General features: G+C 35.0%; 1 protein-coding gene across 2 annotated transcripts in view; it reads left to right on the top strand.

Moving 5' to 3' along the window:
• Positions 1-17,564, top strand: part of Pop2 (CCR4-NOT transcription complex subunit Pop2) — a 204,108-nt gene that overhangs the window by 162,433 nt on the left and 24,111 nt on the right. The window lies entirely within an intron of this gene.

Raw genomic sequence — 17,564 nt, 5'->3', positions numbered from 1 at the left:
CGGGACTTCTTTGATGCACATTGCATAACTTCCATCAGCAGAAGTAGAGTAAACATTGTTTATTGAATGAAAAAGAAAAAATACATTAAACATAGTACAAATATTAGTCATTGGAAGTTCCAGATGTACAGGAGTCAAGTCATTATTAACAGTCTGAGCACACTATTGATTTTTAAGGTTTTTTAAAAAATTTTATTTATTTATTTATTTATTTATTTTTAACACGGTGTTCATACAAAACCATATTTACTGGACTTGTAAGGATACGAAAACTCATGGATATTGAAACAGATTAATTGGGGAAAGATGCGTGGCAATAAACAAATAACTAATGAACAGACGACTAACGTCACACTTTGTTTGATGCTGCATCGTTTCAGTGACATCTAGGATATATATATATATATATATATATATATATATATATATATATATATATATATATATATATATATATATATATATAACAGTCAGTACTTGTCTCCATTTTAATGAACAGTTGTGTATTAGGGTGGTTCGAAAAAATACGTTTTCGAAATTCGCTTACGGCTAGTGCTAAGTTTTGGCAAAATTGGCTTAACAAAAAGTTTGCAAAATTTGAACTCGATTGGTGAAAGTCGTGAGGTGTCGCATCGAATCCAAAATTTGAGAAAAATTGAAAATATGGTATCTTTGGTGAAAATTTTAAAAAATAGTATTTTTTCTCTGGTGATAGCACTTTGCTTGTTGGTTATCTCTAAATGATACAAACAATGCTACAAATAATATTAATGAGCATTGTAGGATCTCTATAAGAATACCTGAGCTCGAAGGTTTTGCCGAAATTTGTTTAACATAAACAAAATATGTATATATTTATTTATTACGTTTCTTGTTCCGATGTTCACTTTGACAACTCGTACGGTTTATAATGCGCTGTCTGCAGCTCTCTGTCTATTTTTTAATTTTTTTCCCCCGAGAATAGCCCAGAACTCATCACGAGGAGGTGGCTGGAGGTTGAGTTCCACCCTCCCATTCACCCTTGCATAATTGCATATATTGGTTTTCTATGCAATGCTCAACGAGTTGCTGTGTTTCTATTTAGTAATTTTGTACTCCGTCTTAGTGGAAAATGGTGGAATGTGGTCATGAGATGTAAGTGTTGCCAAAACAAATCTATGCCACACACTGATGCTGCTGCCTCCGTCACAATTTTCACATGTCTTTCGACTACTTGTGTGTGAACAAGGAAACGAGTGATATCTTCTTCACTCGGATAAGATGCTGAGTTAATGTTATCTTGTACTTGTTTCACACTTAAGGCCGTGTCTAACGTTTTCAGCTGCAATCATCAATCCCTATATAATAACATGGTGAACTTTTTCCCAAAGTATTATGAAAACTATTTGTCGTATGTAATTCAAAATTTCTCCATATGTTAAGCTACCCCAATACTACATGTTAACTTTTTTTTTATTTTTAAACTAGGTCTTACAGTTCATTAATATTACTTTTTACAAAGAAATGTGACAGCGCTGTAAATATATACACAAATTCAGATATTGGAAAATCAGCAGGGTTTATTTTCCTGCTCGTGGAGGTGCAGATACAATCTTTCTTGATCCATTCACACCATTGTTCCTCACTGGTCTTCAAAAAACTTGGTAGGGGAGGAAAACAAGTTATGAAATGAGAAAAGATAGTTCATCTAATAATGTGGAGAATGCATATATTCGCAGTTATGTTAGTTGACGATCTGATCATATGGTTCGGAAGAAGAAAGGAGTTTGCGGAAAGCAAGACTGACTGCTGTCAGAAATGAGACAACTTTATCTACCTACACATCTTTTTACTTCTATTTTATAGCAAGCCTTGTCATACAGGGTGCAGTTTCCGTATTTTTATTTTTCAACCATATGTGATCTTAAATCTTGATTCTTGCGCGGTGAAAAAAGGAGACACGACAGAGAGAACGCAATCAATATTTTGCTTTCCAAAATAAGGAATGTAACTTTAAAAAATAAAACTTATATAATTTTAAAAGAAATATTTCGGAAGATGAAAGAACAAATCATGGAATTTCCTGACCTACGTTACGTTAATCTTAAGAATCTACAATTACGTCACTTTTGAACAAAGAAACGATTATCCTTGTTTCTCCTACGTAGTTTATAATACCAACTCTCCTGATTCATTTAAAGAACCAATTACCGGTTGGTCGCAAGCTGAAATTATTTTCGTCTGAGGAATGTTATCAAATTCTCAATCAAATTTGGCCGACAAACAGTAATGGCCTTGTCGCAAATTGAAATGATCACAAATCTCACGAAATCAATAAAAAATATATCCGTAGAAAGCTATATTTGTCCATATATCCACATTCGTGCATACTTCTATTTTCTAGTTGACCGTTCATCACAACGGAGTTAATACTTGATCTGTTGATGATTTGCGGATAGAGATGCAAAAAAGCCGGCTTTTTTGAATCGATGGTTTTTTTCACATAAAAAGCCGGCTTTTTTGGGGAAAAAAACGAGAATTTTGGAAATTTTGGCTTTTTTCATTTTCATGATTTTTCTATCTAAATAGCTTTCTTATAGTATATTCTATAGTTAGATAACAATTCCATGACCTAAATGTCATATTTAGCTCTTTAATTCACCATCAAGATGGATGAAGCACATGTTTTACGAATTAAAGCTAACATAAAGAATATAGTATTTGAGGGCAATTTTACAGGCTATTTAACTTTATTTTAACTTTTGAGTTATCGACATTATTTTTCTTCTAGATCATTTTACTTTGTCATCCGTGTTACATTTCTAAGAGCTTAGTACTCTAGCTTCTAGCACAAAAGTTAAACTTACGTTTTTCTATATATTCGTCAAAGCATACGTTTTTCAATATGTCCGTCAAACCGTACTTCTACATTTCTGTTATACTGTAGTTGTGCAATGATTTAGCAATAATTTTCCAGATACAACCTTGAATACCAATTTATACAAATAATCAGTAGCGGATTTAGAAAAGTACTTTGGGAGGGGTTTCTCTGATTGTTTCGTTTTCTAAAAAGTCCTAATTTTATTTGGGAGATGCTTCTAGTTTATGAGTACAGGCATAATATTTCGTTTCGTTTATATGTTTAGCAATAATCTTCCGGATACAACCATGAAGATCATTATACTGAGAATCAGTGGCGAATTTAGAAAAGTATTTTGGGAGGGGTTTTCTTACTACTAATGTTTAGTTTTTCTAAACATTCGTAATTTTTATTTGACGGGAGCTTAAAGTTTATGAGTAAAAGCATAACTAATAGATATTTCGTTCGTTTTAGACATTCCGCAGCTTTGGGGAACAGGCTTCAGTCCGAAAGACCGACCCCCTAATCTTCGCAAAACCGTCACTGCTGGTAATTAGTAATAATAACGATTTAAAAACGATAAGAAAGAAAGTCGGCCAACTCCTACACTCCTAGTTGGCCAATACACGCACTATTTCTACATTCACAGGTGGAATGAAGGAAAGCTTTGTCAGAATGGTCGAATGCTGGGTTGAATCCCGGACTTCCCGATAGAAGCGCAAAAGTCAACCACTCAGTCATGTCTGTTGTGCAGTTGTATTTAGCTTAACTTAAATATATTCCGTAGTACCTTTTTTTTTGGGGGGGGGAGAGTTCCGTAATGATATGTTGAATTCCTCTTGTTAAAAATTCAGAAAACTTGAGGACTGGGTAAACCGTGATGGTGGTCAAGGGCGCCCATGTTGTGGTTTCCAGGGGGGGGGGGCAAGTATAAGCAACGTTTCAAAAATAGTTTCAAATTTTGCTGTAACTAATGTAAAAATTCTATTGGATTTTCGATATTCTGAAGTACATTTTCCTCTAGGGGGGACGAGCGCCCCCTTGCCTCCCTGATGGGCGCCCTTGATGGTGGTTATAAAAAACAACTGTAGAATTTCAAGAATATACAGAACCAGAAGTTCCAGATGTGCAGTCTTTTAAGTGTATCATATAAAGCTAAGTATTTCTCTTATGTTTTATTTTAATTTTATTTTGTTTCAAAAAGAGGGTATGGAATATTTTGAAGTAAAAATACTACATACAGTTTTGCTAGTTATTTGTATATTTTTTTTAAAAGAAGTTTTTACTTTTAGCGTTGGCTCGTTTACACCAGCTGTTTTTTTTTTTTTTAATAACTGGTTTAAACCAAAAAAATAAAAAGAACAAAAATGCGAATCGTCTGAACTTCATGGTGACGTTTCCACATGTCAAACCATCTGCATTAGTCTCATTTCCTTTTCGCCTTTTAATTAAGGTGTCCCATGTTCAATTCTCGGTCGAACCACAACCCTTCTCTCATGTGTAAACCAAGTAGCGGTTCGGATATCACTTTAAGCGAAAGTCTTCTTCTTGATAACCTCGGTATTACGTAAGGATGTTAAGCCTAAACATACGAAACGAAACCAAATTATATATTTCTGCATGCCTGTTGTTTTATAAAGAAGCCAAGGTTGCTTAAATATATTGATTGAAATTGGTAAAATTTATTGATTGCCTACGTAGCTTCCAACATTAGCTTGGATTGGACTTTCAATGATATCTACATACTAAATTTGTAATTTAATACCTCAGTTTTAGCGTACTGATTATAATACGTTGACCTTTAAATTTTACATGGAAAGCAATAACAGGATTTTCCCGTTATGTTTTTATATTTAAAATAATGACGGGATTTTCCCGATGGCTAGGGCGGGAGTTTCTCAACTTAAAAAATTTACTGACCGGACTTCTTTAAGCTTATGGGACCTCTTCCAGCATAACCCCGTTGTTGCATAATAACACCAAGGCGAAACAAACTTATTTCTGTGAATATGTAATATAAATATATAAAGCAAAATATCTAAATCAAAAAACCTGGTTTAAACCCCAAAAAATCCTGGTTTAAACTGCCGCCAAAAAACGGGTTTTAGGCATTTTTAGAAACAACCATGGTTCTTGCCAACTCTGCTTACTTTTGTATATATGAGGTTAATTTTTTTTATATTTTTTTTTTTATTATATACATTGGTTAATCCTTTGGAATTCATAATGTAAAAATGTTGAAGTAAAATTGTTTAAAATATCTTTTCGAAATTCATGGTTTATTTTCGAGGTTTTATATTATTATCGGCATCAACCACTAATTAAATGACTTTTTGTGTTATAGAGAAGCAAAACAAAGTCTGCTTTATCAATTTAAAGCAGAATTTTGAAAAAAGCCCAAAATTTCCTAAGCAAAAAAGCGGAGCAGAAAATACCGAGTTTTTTTTTTTTTCCAAAAAAGCCGATTTTTTTCCGAGCCCTTGCATCTCTATTTGCGGGTGAAACATCTCAACCAAAATCTCGCGGCGTACAATCTCGCCTGGCGAAAATCAACCAGACCAAAATCTCGCATAATCAAAATCTTGGGGGACGAAATCTATCTTGGCCAGACCCTCGCAAGATAAAACTTAGCCATCTAAAATCTCGCTGGATCAAACCTTGCAGTAGCGATTTCTTCTGTATAGAATGTTTAAAATATATATTTAAAATATTCACTGTACTTGGAAAGTAATAATAATTATTATAAATAAACAAGACAGAACATAATAAGTGATTTTATTAATTTTTAAAAGAGGAAAAGAAAGATAGGTAAGGAGTTAGTTCCTGACTTATTAATATAACACTTGCATCGAAAAGAGATCTTCACAGTTAATATCACCACATAATTTAATTAAGTAGAGGTGCAGAACAAAGAATGAAGTGCTAGTTTTTTTTTTTTTTTTTCTTTTTTGGAAAATTTACGAGTAAAACCTGTTAACTCAGAACTTACTTGTGTAGGCAGGATAACTTGTAATTCAACAGTATTGAAAAGTTTGCTACATCACATAATATTCTTCTATGTGAACAATGCAATGATCATACGTGTTTAGTAAAGTTTTGAAGAGTAATTTACGTTTTTGCGCTAATAATTATAACAATAATGTTTTGATCAGTGGCGTATCTAGGGGACTATCGAGCTCAAAGCCACCGAAATAATTTCATTTCTCCGCATTATACGTACAACACAAATGCTTCTTAGTGGTTCTCAAGCCTCCACTCCGAAACAAGATCCTAAATACGCCACTGGTTTTGAAAATATTTGAATCGACATTATAAGTAGAAATACTTTATAGGAAGTTTCCAACCTGAATTATCACAGAAATAAGAACACAAGATGTTAGTAACTGTAGTCGTATTGTCGAACGAACTCCCAAAGGGTTGACCCCGTGAATGAAAGTATCAGAAATACTTGTTAATTTACATTTGAAACTAACATCTCTACAAATGCCTTGGCAGTTTATACTGGAAAATATTTTAGTGAGGCATAAGAAAAACAAAAACTAGATATTGTATCCTTTTACCATTTTAAATTCGAGACGAGACGAGAAACGCAACAATTATTGTCTCATTTTCGACACGAGAAATTTCTTAGAGTCTTGTTGACAACACTAATTCACCTAAGTCTTGGATCACAAACACTGTTTTAGTGTTAGTATACATGATATGTAAAAAAAAAATAAATAAATAAATAAATTGATAAAATACATAAAGCAGTGAAGAGCAATTATCTACGTTTAAAATATGCAAGTCATTACACAATTTACTCCAATAATAAGTTTTGTTTAAATGTTGTTATATTACAATATTCGTGGGCCAATCGTAATGCGGAAAGGTTGTGATAACTTCCAGATGAAATTAAGATAAAAATTAGGGATGGAAAATGGAAAAATAAAAATTCGAGACAAGAGCGAAAGAAACCTTCTAGGATCGAGACTAGACGAGACCTATTAAATTTAGGAAACGAGAGGATAAACCTTACTTCTCGTCTCGTCTCATGGAGAACACTGTCTAAACGAAATAGATATCACTCTTACTTGCAGTGACTACCTGGCAGATGGTGCATTTTTTGCATGAATAATAGATTTTGTGGCATATCAATCTGCAAGCATATCATCAATCTGTACTCTGTTATTGGAGTATTAGCCAAGAATAGAACACTGTAGAATGCATTAGGTTGTTATTTAGAAATGGAATGAAATCTTTGCGTTTTACGTCCCACATTTATGCTGGCTAGGCGAAAGGAGATGGTGATGAGAATGAATGAAATGGTGGAATGAAGGAAGTAAAGGAAATCTCTCCAATATCTCTGAAGAGCATATCCTTGGCGAGATTTTTTCTTGGGCAGTTTTGAATAATGAATTTTCGGTCGTTTTCTTCTTACATATATATTACTATTTTGCAGTTCACTATCCATCATAACAGGGTAAGTCGTCTTTAATCTCTATGCAAACTTTTGTCAGTTGATGCGACAAATAAACTAGTTTATACTATACAGTTCGAAACTATTTTTATAAGATGAAAACATCCTTTACTTGAAAGCAACAAAGACAGATTTTCTGAAACTTTCATACGTTATTAGCTCCAATATGCCACTACAAGTAATTATTCGCGGAAATGTTTGCGTAGAATCTATGGAATCTTTATGATCTATGAAGAGAGAGAAAAGAGACTTTGCTCTTATCTGCTGTCAAACTGCGTTCCATCGGTTTGTTTGTCTTCGAGGACAACACGAAGTTCATGTACGTGACTTAGCGGGGGGCAAAGAATGAAAGAAACCTACCTGGTTAGCCTACTATCTGCTGTTCTGCGCTGTTGCAACATGAAGACCATAAGCGTTTAAATGGAAGAAAATTAATTTTTAATTAGCGCGCTCTAATATTATTCTAGCCAGAAAAAGTAAAAGTGAACATGCAATATTAACACTTACAAACGTTTGGACAAAGTTCGAAATAATATAAAATAAATAGTTTTCATAATATCTTGGAAAGAAATATGCCATGTTATTATATAGGGAAATCCCATCGCATTCCGAGTGTTGACACAGCCTTAAGTGTCGTTTCAATGGTGGTTCAGACAATTTACACTTAGACCTGTTAATCATATCGACATAGTTGCTTGCATCGACCACAATTTCCAGAACTATGAATTCTCGGGTGACATTAGGAGATGAAGAACTTAAAGGTCGTGCTTTCAGAATTCTCCTCCAATCAAGTATCCTCACATTTGGGTCGTTATGAGAAATGATTGTCAGAAGAAGGTTTTCCGGATGGGCAAACCAGGCGCTTCTCTTCAACACAGGATCGATTATTTTTCTGTACTTGTCGTGTATGCAGCGGGAAGCAGATAAAAGAAACCACAGGTGTCGGCCACTTTCAACGCACAATGTTTTTTCCTGATAAAAAACCAAAGAGAAGTATACATGTTCATAATGTACTAGATGATTTCCTGCAACGTTTCAGGCAGATTCTCCGTTGCAATCTACATACTTAGTATTCTATTAGCAGTTGTCAGCCACCTATCATGATGTAACTTCCAAGGATGCCACTCAGCCAGTCCGCTGTCGCAATCGCCTCTTGAAATAGCTTTACAGATGCAGAGAAGATAATTTCGATCGTTGGTTAGGTTGTCCTGTGTTAAGTAGGCAGTCCAAGATACTCGCACAGAAGAAACCGTTGTACCGGAATGTTCTCTGTCTTGTAGCGCCATTCCAATTGGTCCTAGAAACCTAGTAGATCCAGCACCTTTTTCATCAATTTCTTTAATGATGTGCCGCAGAGGAAGTTCATTTGTGTGCAAAAGACAAACAAATCTTTTAAAGTGGCTTTTTGAGATAGTATTCCAGTTTGGCTATAACACCATTCTACTCCAGTTTGGCTATAACACCATTCTACCCTGCCGTATTATTATTGGTTCTTCACGTCTTCCGTCAAAATATAACACTTTCACTTTCACTTTACTTAAGTGATGATGCAGCTTCCTCTGCAAATGTTTCACCTATTTTCTTTCTCTCTCTCTTAAGAACTTTGAGTAAACCACTTTTTCCTTACAATCAGCAGAAACAAGGCCTGCATCTTCCAAAAGAGATGAAGCTGGAAGAGCTGTTTTTCTTTTAGAAATTTAGTTCTGTAAACTGCACTAGCAAAGTTAGGAAATTTCAGTCTCATATGCTGGGAAGATTCTGTGGATTTTTTTAAAGAAGGGTTATACTCCTTTTCTGAGTCTCAGTTTCAGTTTCATTTGCGAAGAAATCAGTGGTAAAACTTGAGGCACCACCAACGTCATGTTTTTCCTTTGATTTAATCTCTCTTCATTACGACGAACCTATCTTTTTTTTTTTTTTTTTTTTTTTTTTTAACGTTTAGTTTCTTTTGTGTCTAAATTTCCAATAAACATGTTCCTTTGAGTGCTCTGATCAATCAAGAATGGTATTTGCAAGGAAGGAACCGAATTCTTTTTTACACAATTGCAGTGAACAAGCAGATTGACACATTTGCACTTTACAATATCAAACAAAGTAGTATTAGCCACCTTCTGAAAATCAGCCAACTTAGAAGCACTCGATGTCCTCTTGAACGCCTTTTGAAGCTGACGAATTTTTGAATGATAATTCAATATTTGAGCTATGATTCTTCGTTTACTTAAGATAGCATCTTCGCTAATCGAAGCCTTATTACACATCTGGATTACTTTCCGGGCAACTGATCTAACTATTTCTTTGGTAGATGGATCCTTCTGAGCATTGAGCTCTCTTCGAATCCCTCTCCCACAAAAAAGGTTTTAAAATAGATGAAACTGTTGGCAATTACATTTCACTAAGTTCCTGTGGTATTCCAATTATGTCATGAACACAGTCACTAGATCTCAGAGTTGATTTCTTGGCCATTGTTCCACAATAATGAGAAAATAATACAGTTTGACACACGTTCTACGTCCGTATACATTACAGCCAATATCATTTCACGAAATCAAGACACGTTGACACACCATATTCAACGAAGGGACGAGCCCTTTGAAGAGAATGCACTTCCCTGATTTTAGTTAAAATATGTTGACGTCAAACTTTAGCAGATGAAATACAATACCTATAAGTAACACTTCCACAAGAGTATAATATTCGTAGCAATTAATGTTAAAATTGTAAATAATGCTCTTTCAAATGCAACAATCTAACAAGAACCACATGATTTCTGGCAGAACTCAAGCCGATACTAATTTGTTGACTCTTGCACCTTGGGCGAGTACACTACACGTTGCAACAAGGAAATTGGATTGATTTACCCACCCACCTCGTAAATCAGATGCCGCAGCAAATTTCATTCACCCTTTGTGTTTTTCTTCTGATAGCAATTTCTTTAAAATAACATGGTGACGTAATTGTTAAAACACATTGTGCTAGAAGTGAAAAGTTGTTCAGATAAGTTATTATCTGCGAGTTGAAAGCTAAGCCTTCAGGCTTGAGCAATGTAACAAATTTTATTTCAATTCAAAATGCATATCTGAAATGTGTAATTATCCTAGTTTTCGCATATTTTGACTTATTAGATCCGGCGAAAGCGCTCCGGCAAAGCCCATTATTGTTACTTTTAGCATTGTTTATATCATTTAGATATCTACATGCAAAATACAATCAATAGATAAAAAATACTATTTTTCAAAATTTTCACAAAAAGTATTTTTTTTTTTTTTTTTTAAATTCCAAACTTTAGGTCAGATGCGGCACCTCAAGACTCACTGATCGGGTTCAAATTTTACACACTTCTTATTAAGCCAATTTCGCCAAAACTTTGCACTAGCCGTAAGCCATTTTCGAAAAAAATGGTTTTTCAAACCACCCTATTGAGTATACGATACTCAATTGTGTCGTAATATGAGCAACATTGGATCTGTAATATTCAATTTCTTACTGTTTTTCATTCGCGTGAAACAGTTGAATGATGTGAAGAACATGTAAATACTAGAAAGTTAAGAAGAGACACTGTTAACTAAGGGTCGAAGCACGTGTTCAAGTGGTTATTTTGAGAAGAGAGTCATTTTCTACGAAAAATCGTTCAGCGATCGGGCGGAGCAGTGCGTCGGACTCTTGAAAGATAGTCGTAAAGTAGTGTAAATATTGCATGAAAAAACTGATCGTCCAAAAATAATAACTTCTTTTATGGACAAGTTCACTGGAAGAGCAAGGAAACGGAATAAACGTTAACTACTTCGGAAGAACCAATAGAACTATGGAAAAGCCATTTCCTGTCGGTATGAAATAGGATGGTGTCCTAGTCCTCAGATCTATGGTCTTGAGGATGGAATTGCGGTAAATAAACCATTCTTTAAGCAGAAAACATTTAAATAAAATAAAATAAATAAATAAAGACTAAAACGATGAACAATGAAAGAGAGCACTCTGGATCGACGAATCCAAATTTCAATATGACGCCTTCCAATGCTAAAAATTTTGTGTGTAATCGTTCCGAAGAGATCTTTCATCCTCACCGTGTAATATTTACAGCAAGGCACGGAGAAGGTAGCATCACTGTCTAGGAATGCTTCACAGGCCAAATAACTATATCCTATGGAACCCAGAGGTTGAATGCTGCGTTCACAGAAACTCCATTCACTTCTGTCCTTAAGGAAATGGATTCAGTTTGTACATTGTATTTCTATTTCTGCGAGACATCTTAATATTGTCCTCCCATCTGCGCCTAGGTCTTCCTAATAGTCGTTTCCCGATTAGATCTCCAGTCAAAACCTTGGAAACGTTAGACTTGACCCTAACCGTGTTCGGTAAACGGTATACATTATGCAGTTCCTTGTTATGAAGTTTCTGAAATTCACATTCCCGTTCCTTTTGGGTCCGAATATTCATCTCAGAATTTTATTCTTACTTTCAGTCTACGTTCTTCCCTAAGAGTAAGCGACCATGTTCCGCAACCGTATAGGACAACAGGCATGATTATCATTTTACATAGTTTAAGCTTCAAATTCCTCGACAGAATTTGCGATAAGATCCTGAATAGAACAATAACATGAATTCACTGCGTTCAGTCGATATTTAATTTCTTCGTGGACGACACGATTTTGGTCTATTAATATTGATCCTAGATATTTGAAAGTACCCACTTTGTCGAAAATATTATTTAATATTTGAACACATCCATAATTTGCAGTGTTATGATCCGAGCCAACTCCCATGTATTTAGTTTTCCCTGAATTTATAAGCGTTTAATGACATATTTCTTTTTATTTTTCTCCTAACATCCCCTATCAGATTTACATAATCAGCTTACGCCATAACCAGGTGAAGAACATTCAACTTCAGAGCCGTAGTTAGACATTTCGGCGCCCAGGGCGAAGTAGAATTCGGCGCCCCCTCCCCCTCTACATTCACCTTACAAAGCTGTTTTTTAACAAATAAGACAAACAGCTTTTGTTGTTATGCTACGCTGAATTTTTATCAAATTTCTTTCAAGAGCTGTGTACGAGCTACATTCAAGAGGTTTATTTTGGACTTTTTGTTCAACTTGACAAAACTATCTTTGGTTGTATACAAATTCATTTGGAGAACAGTTATGTTAATTTACAACTATTTACGTTTCATACTATCGATAAGAAATGAAATTTCAATACATCAGAAAATATGTGCTTTTAAAATGTTCGAAATAGGCGATAGCATCAATTTACAGTAAGAATTGTAAACCTTTTGCAACTTTATTCTGTATGTGGCCACACAAATAGTTTTATAATTTCGATTCTTTTACGGTAAACAATATTTTGTGAAATGTAACGCAAGAATTCAGAAGGAGTCTTCTTTGTGAATTTCTTAATATATTGAGATTGATGGAGGTGAAGAGTATATTTAATGTTTGTATTCAAAATTCAAAATATAGTTTGGCTACTACATGCGATTGAAATTACAGTAATTACTTAATTTCTTAATTAATAAAAAAATCGAATTTAAGGTTACTTATTATTAATGATATGCGACATAACCCCCTTCCCATTTGAAAAACGTAACCCAAATCCAAGTTGGAGGATTTCAACTGTCCGCCGCTGTCGCCATAACTGCTGTAAGTTGCGTCCCCACCTATAGACACCCCATACCAAACGAAATTATGATTCCTCACACCGTTCGACTTTCATAGGGGTGTGTCTAGACTTTTGCCTCACCCAGTATTACCAGTATTAAAAATACACTAACTCACATAAGAGACAAACACAGACACAGACAGACAGACACACACACACACACACACACACACATATATATATATCAAAAGTTCCCTAACATAGGGTAACTCTGTTATTATCAGAGTTGTAATAAAATGTAAGAGGGGAAGCCGTCTCAAATATGATGTTTTCAATCTAATGTGAAGGAATTTTTTAAAGCTGTACACTCACTATGCGCCCAATGTTAAACGGAAATTCAACGTTGCCATTTATCTCGACCCACAGCATAAGTGAATGAAATTACTGTCTTTTATGCTAACATGTTGATGCCCAGCTCCATTTTAAACATGCCCCCATTCACCATACTCTTACAAAATTTATCCACCTCCCGGTAAATAGTAACGTTGCATTTTCATTGGACGCTTAAAAAGTGTCCATCCCAAATGGCTCGTCCGATTTAAAAAAAAAAAAAAAAAAAAAAAAAAAAAAAAAAAAAAACTAAATGTTGACTTAAAAACAGTATATTTGGAGACAGTTTTCCGTCTTACATTTTGTTGTAACTCTGATGATAACAGTTATACTATGTCAGGGAACTTTAGAGACACCCTGTATACAGGGTGGACAATTTATCTCGATCATCCGTGATAACGAAGAAACCAAAAGAGAGAGAAAAACGAAACTTTGCATGAATCAACTATAAGGAGGGTGACATTGTTTCATGTATTAGGCAACACCACCCAGTGAACAGTGTTGCCATCCCAGTATAAAGTTATATTTTTTTCAAATGGTTCTACGTCAGATTATTACATATTTCAAAGCAAAATGTCAAATAAACACACAAAATACCACATTTATTATTCAGTTTTGCAAACTAAGGATGTTATCACAAAGATCCAAAGTTAGAAGCCTCTATAACATATACAGTACAGTGGAGATAAACAGGATAACACACATTGAAAGTACCTTAGCGTTGGATACCATGGCCGTGGTATGGCTTGTTTCGAATTAATAGGAACGAAGTTACCAGCGTTTGAAAACTTGAATGTTTTTGAAAGGCTTTATTTTAAAAAAAAATGCTTAGAGAAGTATCATATCTAGTTACTTGTGTGGTTTGCAATGGATGTGTAAATTATTTTCCCATTTACAGCACTTCGATATCTCAAATTGTTCCGGAGATACGATAAACATTGCTGAAGTTTGCAATACTACTTAAACCATATAATTGCGAGAACGTAATTACAGCTACTAAAAATTATACTGTAAACCTATAAAAGAGAATGAGAACAACAATCATTTTAAATATTTTTTACAAATAAGCCATTCTCAGCAGTATTACGAACTTTAACAATGTTTATCATATCTCCGGAACGGTTTAAGGTATCGAAGTGCTGTAAACGGCAAAATGATTAGTACATCCATCGAAAACGATACACGTAAATAGATTTGATACTTATCTAAGCAATTTTATCTATCTATCTATCTATCTATATATATATATATATATATATATATATATATATATATATACACAGGGTGACCCATTTTAATCTTTCCACGGACATATCTCGAAAACGGTTGAACACAAATGCACCGAACACAAACTCAAATAGGACATGCCATAGGGTACATCAAATGGCATTGTCGCGATGCCCCCAGGGCCGCCATTCATGGGTGCTCACGGCCCGCCTTTAAAATTTTAAATGGAAACATGGAGCGTGTGATACCTTATTCGATAGATCTTCAAACACCGTTTTCATTCTATGGGCAGTGGACGTTTTATCTGATACAGGTACCATGTCTTGGTGGTCATTTTGAAAACAGTGACCCATATGAACTATCTTCGGCCAGAGCGCCCTTTAGTTTTTAAAGATCTATCGAACGAGGTGTCACCCACCCCATGTTTCCATTTAAAATTTTGAAGTTGGGTCCTGGGCGCCCATGAAGCGGCCCTGGAGGCACCACGACAATACCATTCGATGTGTCCCGTAGCATCTCCTATTTGAGTTTTTATTCGGTTATTTATTTCAACCGTTGGTACTGCACGTTTTATCTGATACAGGCACCATGTCTTGGCGCCCATTTTGAGAATGGTGCTGGCCCCCGTGAAAGGCAGCCCTGGGGGGCACCGCGACATCGTTCGACATGCTCAGTGCCATTTTCCTGTTTCACTTTTTGTTCTGTTCATTTAATTCCAACCATTTTCATATAAGTGATACTAGACATTTTATTTGATACAGGCATCATGTCTTGGCGGCCATTTTCAATACGGCGACCGATATGGAAAATCTTTTGTCACAACTCTGTTTAGTGTTTGAAGATCTATCGAACGAGGTATCACTTGCCCGATGTTTCCATTTAAAATTTTAAAGTTGGGCCCTGGGCCCCCATGAATGGCGGCCCTGGGGGGAACCGCGATAACACCATTCGATGTGCCCCATGACATTTGAGTTTTTGTTTGGTTCATTTATGTTTAATCGTTTTCGAGATATTTCCGTGGAAAGATTAAAATGGGCCACCTTGTATCTATATCGATCTGTCTGTCTGTCTATCTATCTATCTATCTATCTATCTATCTATCTATCTATCTATATATATATATATATATATATATATATATATATATATATATATATATATATATATATATAGTTAGATAGATAGATAAAAATTGTGTATATCTTTTGTATGTAAATAGATACATAAAAATATCACACGCCCCAAAAAATAATACGTATGTACAAAAAAATCCTGGCGATACAAGTAGTTGATGGAGAAATGATCATAACAAATTCCTTCAGATTGGAAGCATTTCATATGACAGTCGTATAAAAACTCACTGGTAGTAATCAGTCTTTGAGAAAGACGAAATTCATTGGGTTACATTATGACCCGTTAAGCTTCTATTCTACGAGTACAACTGCTTCAAGTTCGAAAATGTTACTTTCCCCTTGCTATCTTTTAATATTCCCACGCAAACAGAAGCATACGTGTGACGCTTCACTCCTCTCATTTTTCATACCGTCATTCTCACCGCCGTGATTAATTCGATTGGGTAGAAAAGCGGAATTAACTACCCAAACTCATAACCATCAAAACACCTAACATGTATTTCAGACTTCGACCACTTCTGAATTTGAAACTGCTCCTGCACTAGAATTACACGGCGCCTTGTGTATCACATCGTCATTAACAAATCATATATAATAACTTTTATTTGTAAGTAATAAGTAAAAATTTGCAATACTTATTGCAACATTTGGGTTGCGAGCGGAGCAAGCAAGAAACAAAAATCCAAATGTATGTATTGAAAACCGACAACAATATTGATTTAATAGGGCGCAAATTGTTTTGGGGGGCGACGGGTCGTTTATTATTTCCAACATTTTTTCTTTCTTCTTGCTCGTTCGTGTCATATAGCCTCGTTGCTGAAAGGGACGTTAAATTCAAATTGCTCGTTCGTGCCCTCTTGCTATCAGCGCCCGGGGCGTCTGCTCTGTTCGCGCCCCCCAGGCTACGGCTCTGTTCAGCTCTAGGCCCTTGCTTCTTCTTCTTCTTCTTCTTCTTATTATTATTATTATTATTATTATTATTATTATTATTATACTCCAGAACAAAGTTGAATAATAATGGCGAAAATGCATGTCCTTGTTTCAGGCCATTCTCCACGTTGAAAGCTCGTAGAGAAGTTGTTTCCTGCTGGACTTGACTTTGTGATACTTTATGATACATTAAATATATCTTAATTAATCTTACTAGATTTTTCGGTATTCCAATTTCAATAAGAATGTTGTACAATGTTTCTCTCCTAACCGAGTCGTACGCATTTCTAAAATCAATAATGAATTAATGTACCGGGATATTGTATTTCCATTTATCTTCGAGTATTCGTCGAATGGTAAATATCTAGTCGATAGTTGATCGATTTGACCTAAATTCGTACTGATAATATCCAATAATTTTATCTGAGTATGAGATCAGTTTTAATAATAGAATGTTTTAGAAGATTTTGTAGGATATTGACAAAGAGAAATGCTTCAATAATTATCGCAATCAGCTTTGTCGCCTTTCTTTTGAAATGACCATTGATTCGTTCAACTCTTGTGGCAATTCCTCCTTGTTCCAGATGAAAAGAATGAGTTCGTTCCACAGTTTTCTCCCTCTAGTTAAAATTAACTCAGCCGGAATTTCATCTACACCGGGAGGCGTGTGTTTCGTTAACTTCTTTATTGCGTTTCTACTTCTACTCGGTTGGACTCTGCTTTGTGCCACGAACATTAATTTTTGACTACGTGTTAAGCAAATCGTCAAAGATTTCTTTCCATCTATTCAAAATGCTGTCTGTATCAGTGAGAATTGTTCCGTTGGATTTCTTTAATATATAGCGCGGTGTTGATACCCGTAAATTTGTTGATTCCTTTACTGTTATATTCTAGACTACGTGAATGCTTTCGCTTTTACTATTATATTAAAGTTCATTAATTTTAAAGTTTCAGGCCTAATGTCCATGAAATTTTGTGTAATTATATCGTTC

The sequence above is a fragment of the Thermobia domestica genome, chromosome 3, assembly GCF_964235325.1.
Source record: "Thermobia domestica chromosome 3, izTheDome1.hap1.1, whole genome shotgun sequence".
Lineage (NCBI taxonomy): Eukaryota > Metazoa > Arthropoda > Insecta > Zygentoma > Lepismatidae > Thermobia > Thermobia domestica.
Note: the sequence above shows the minus strand (reverse complement) of the source record. Positions and strands in the feature narration are given on the sequence as shown.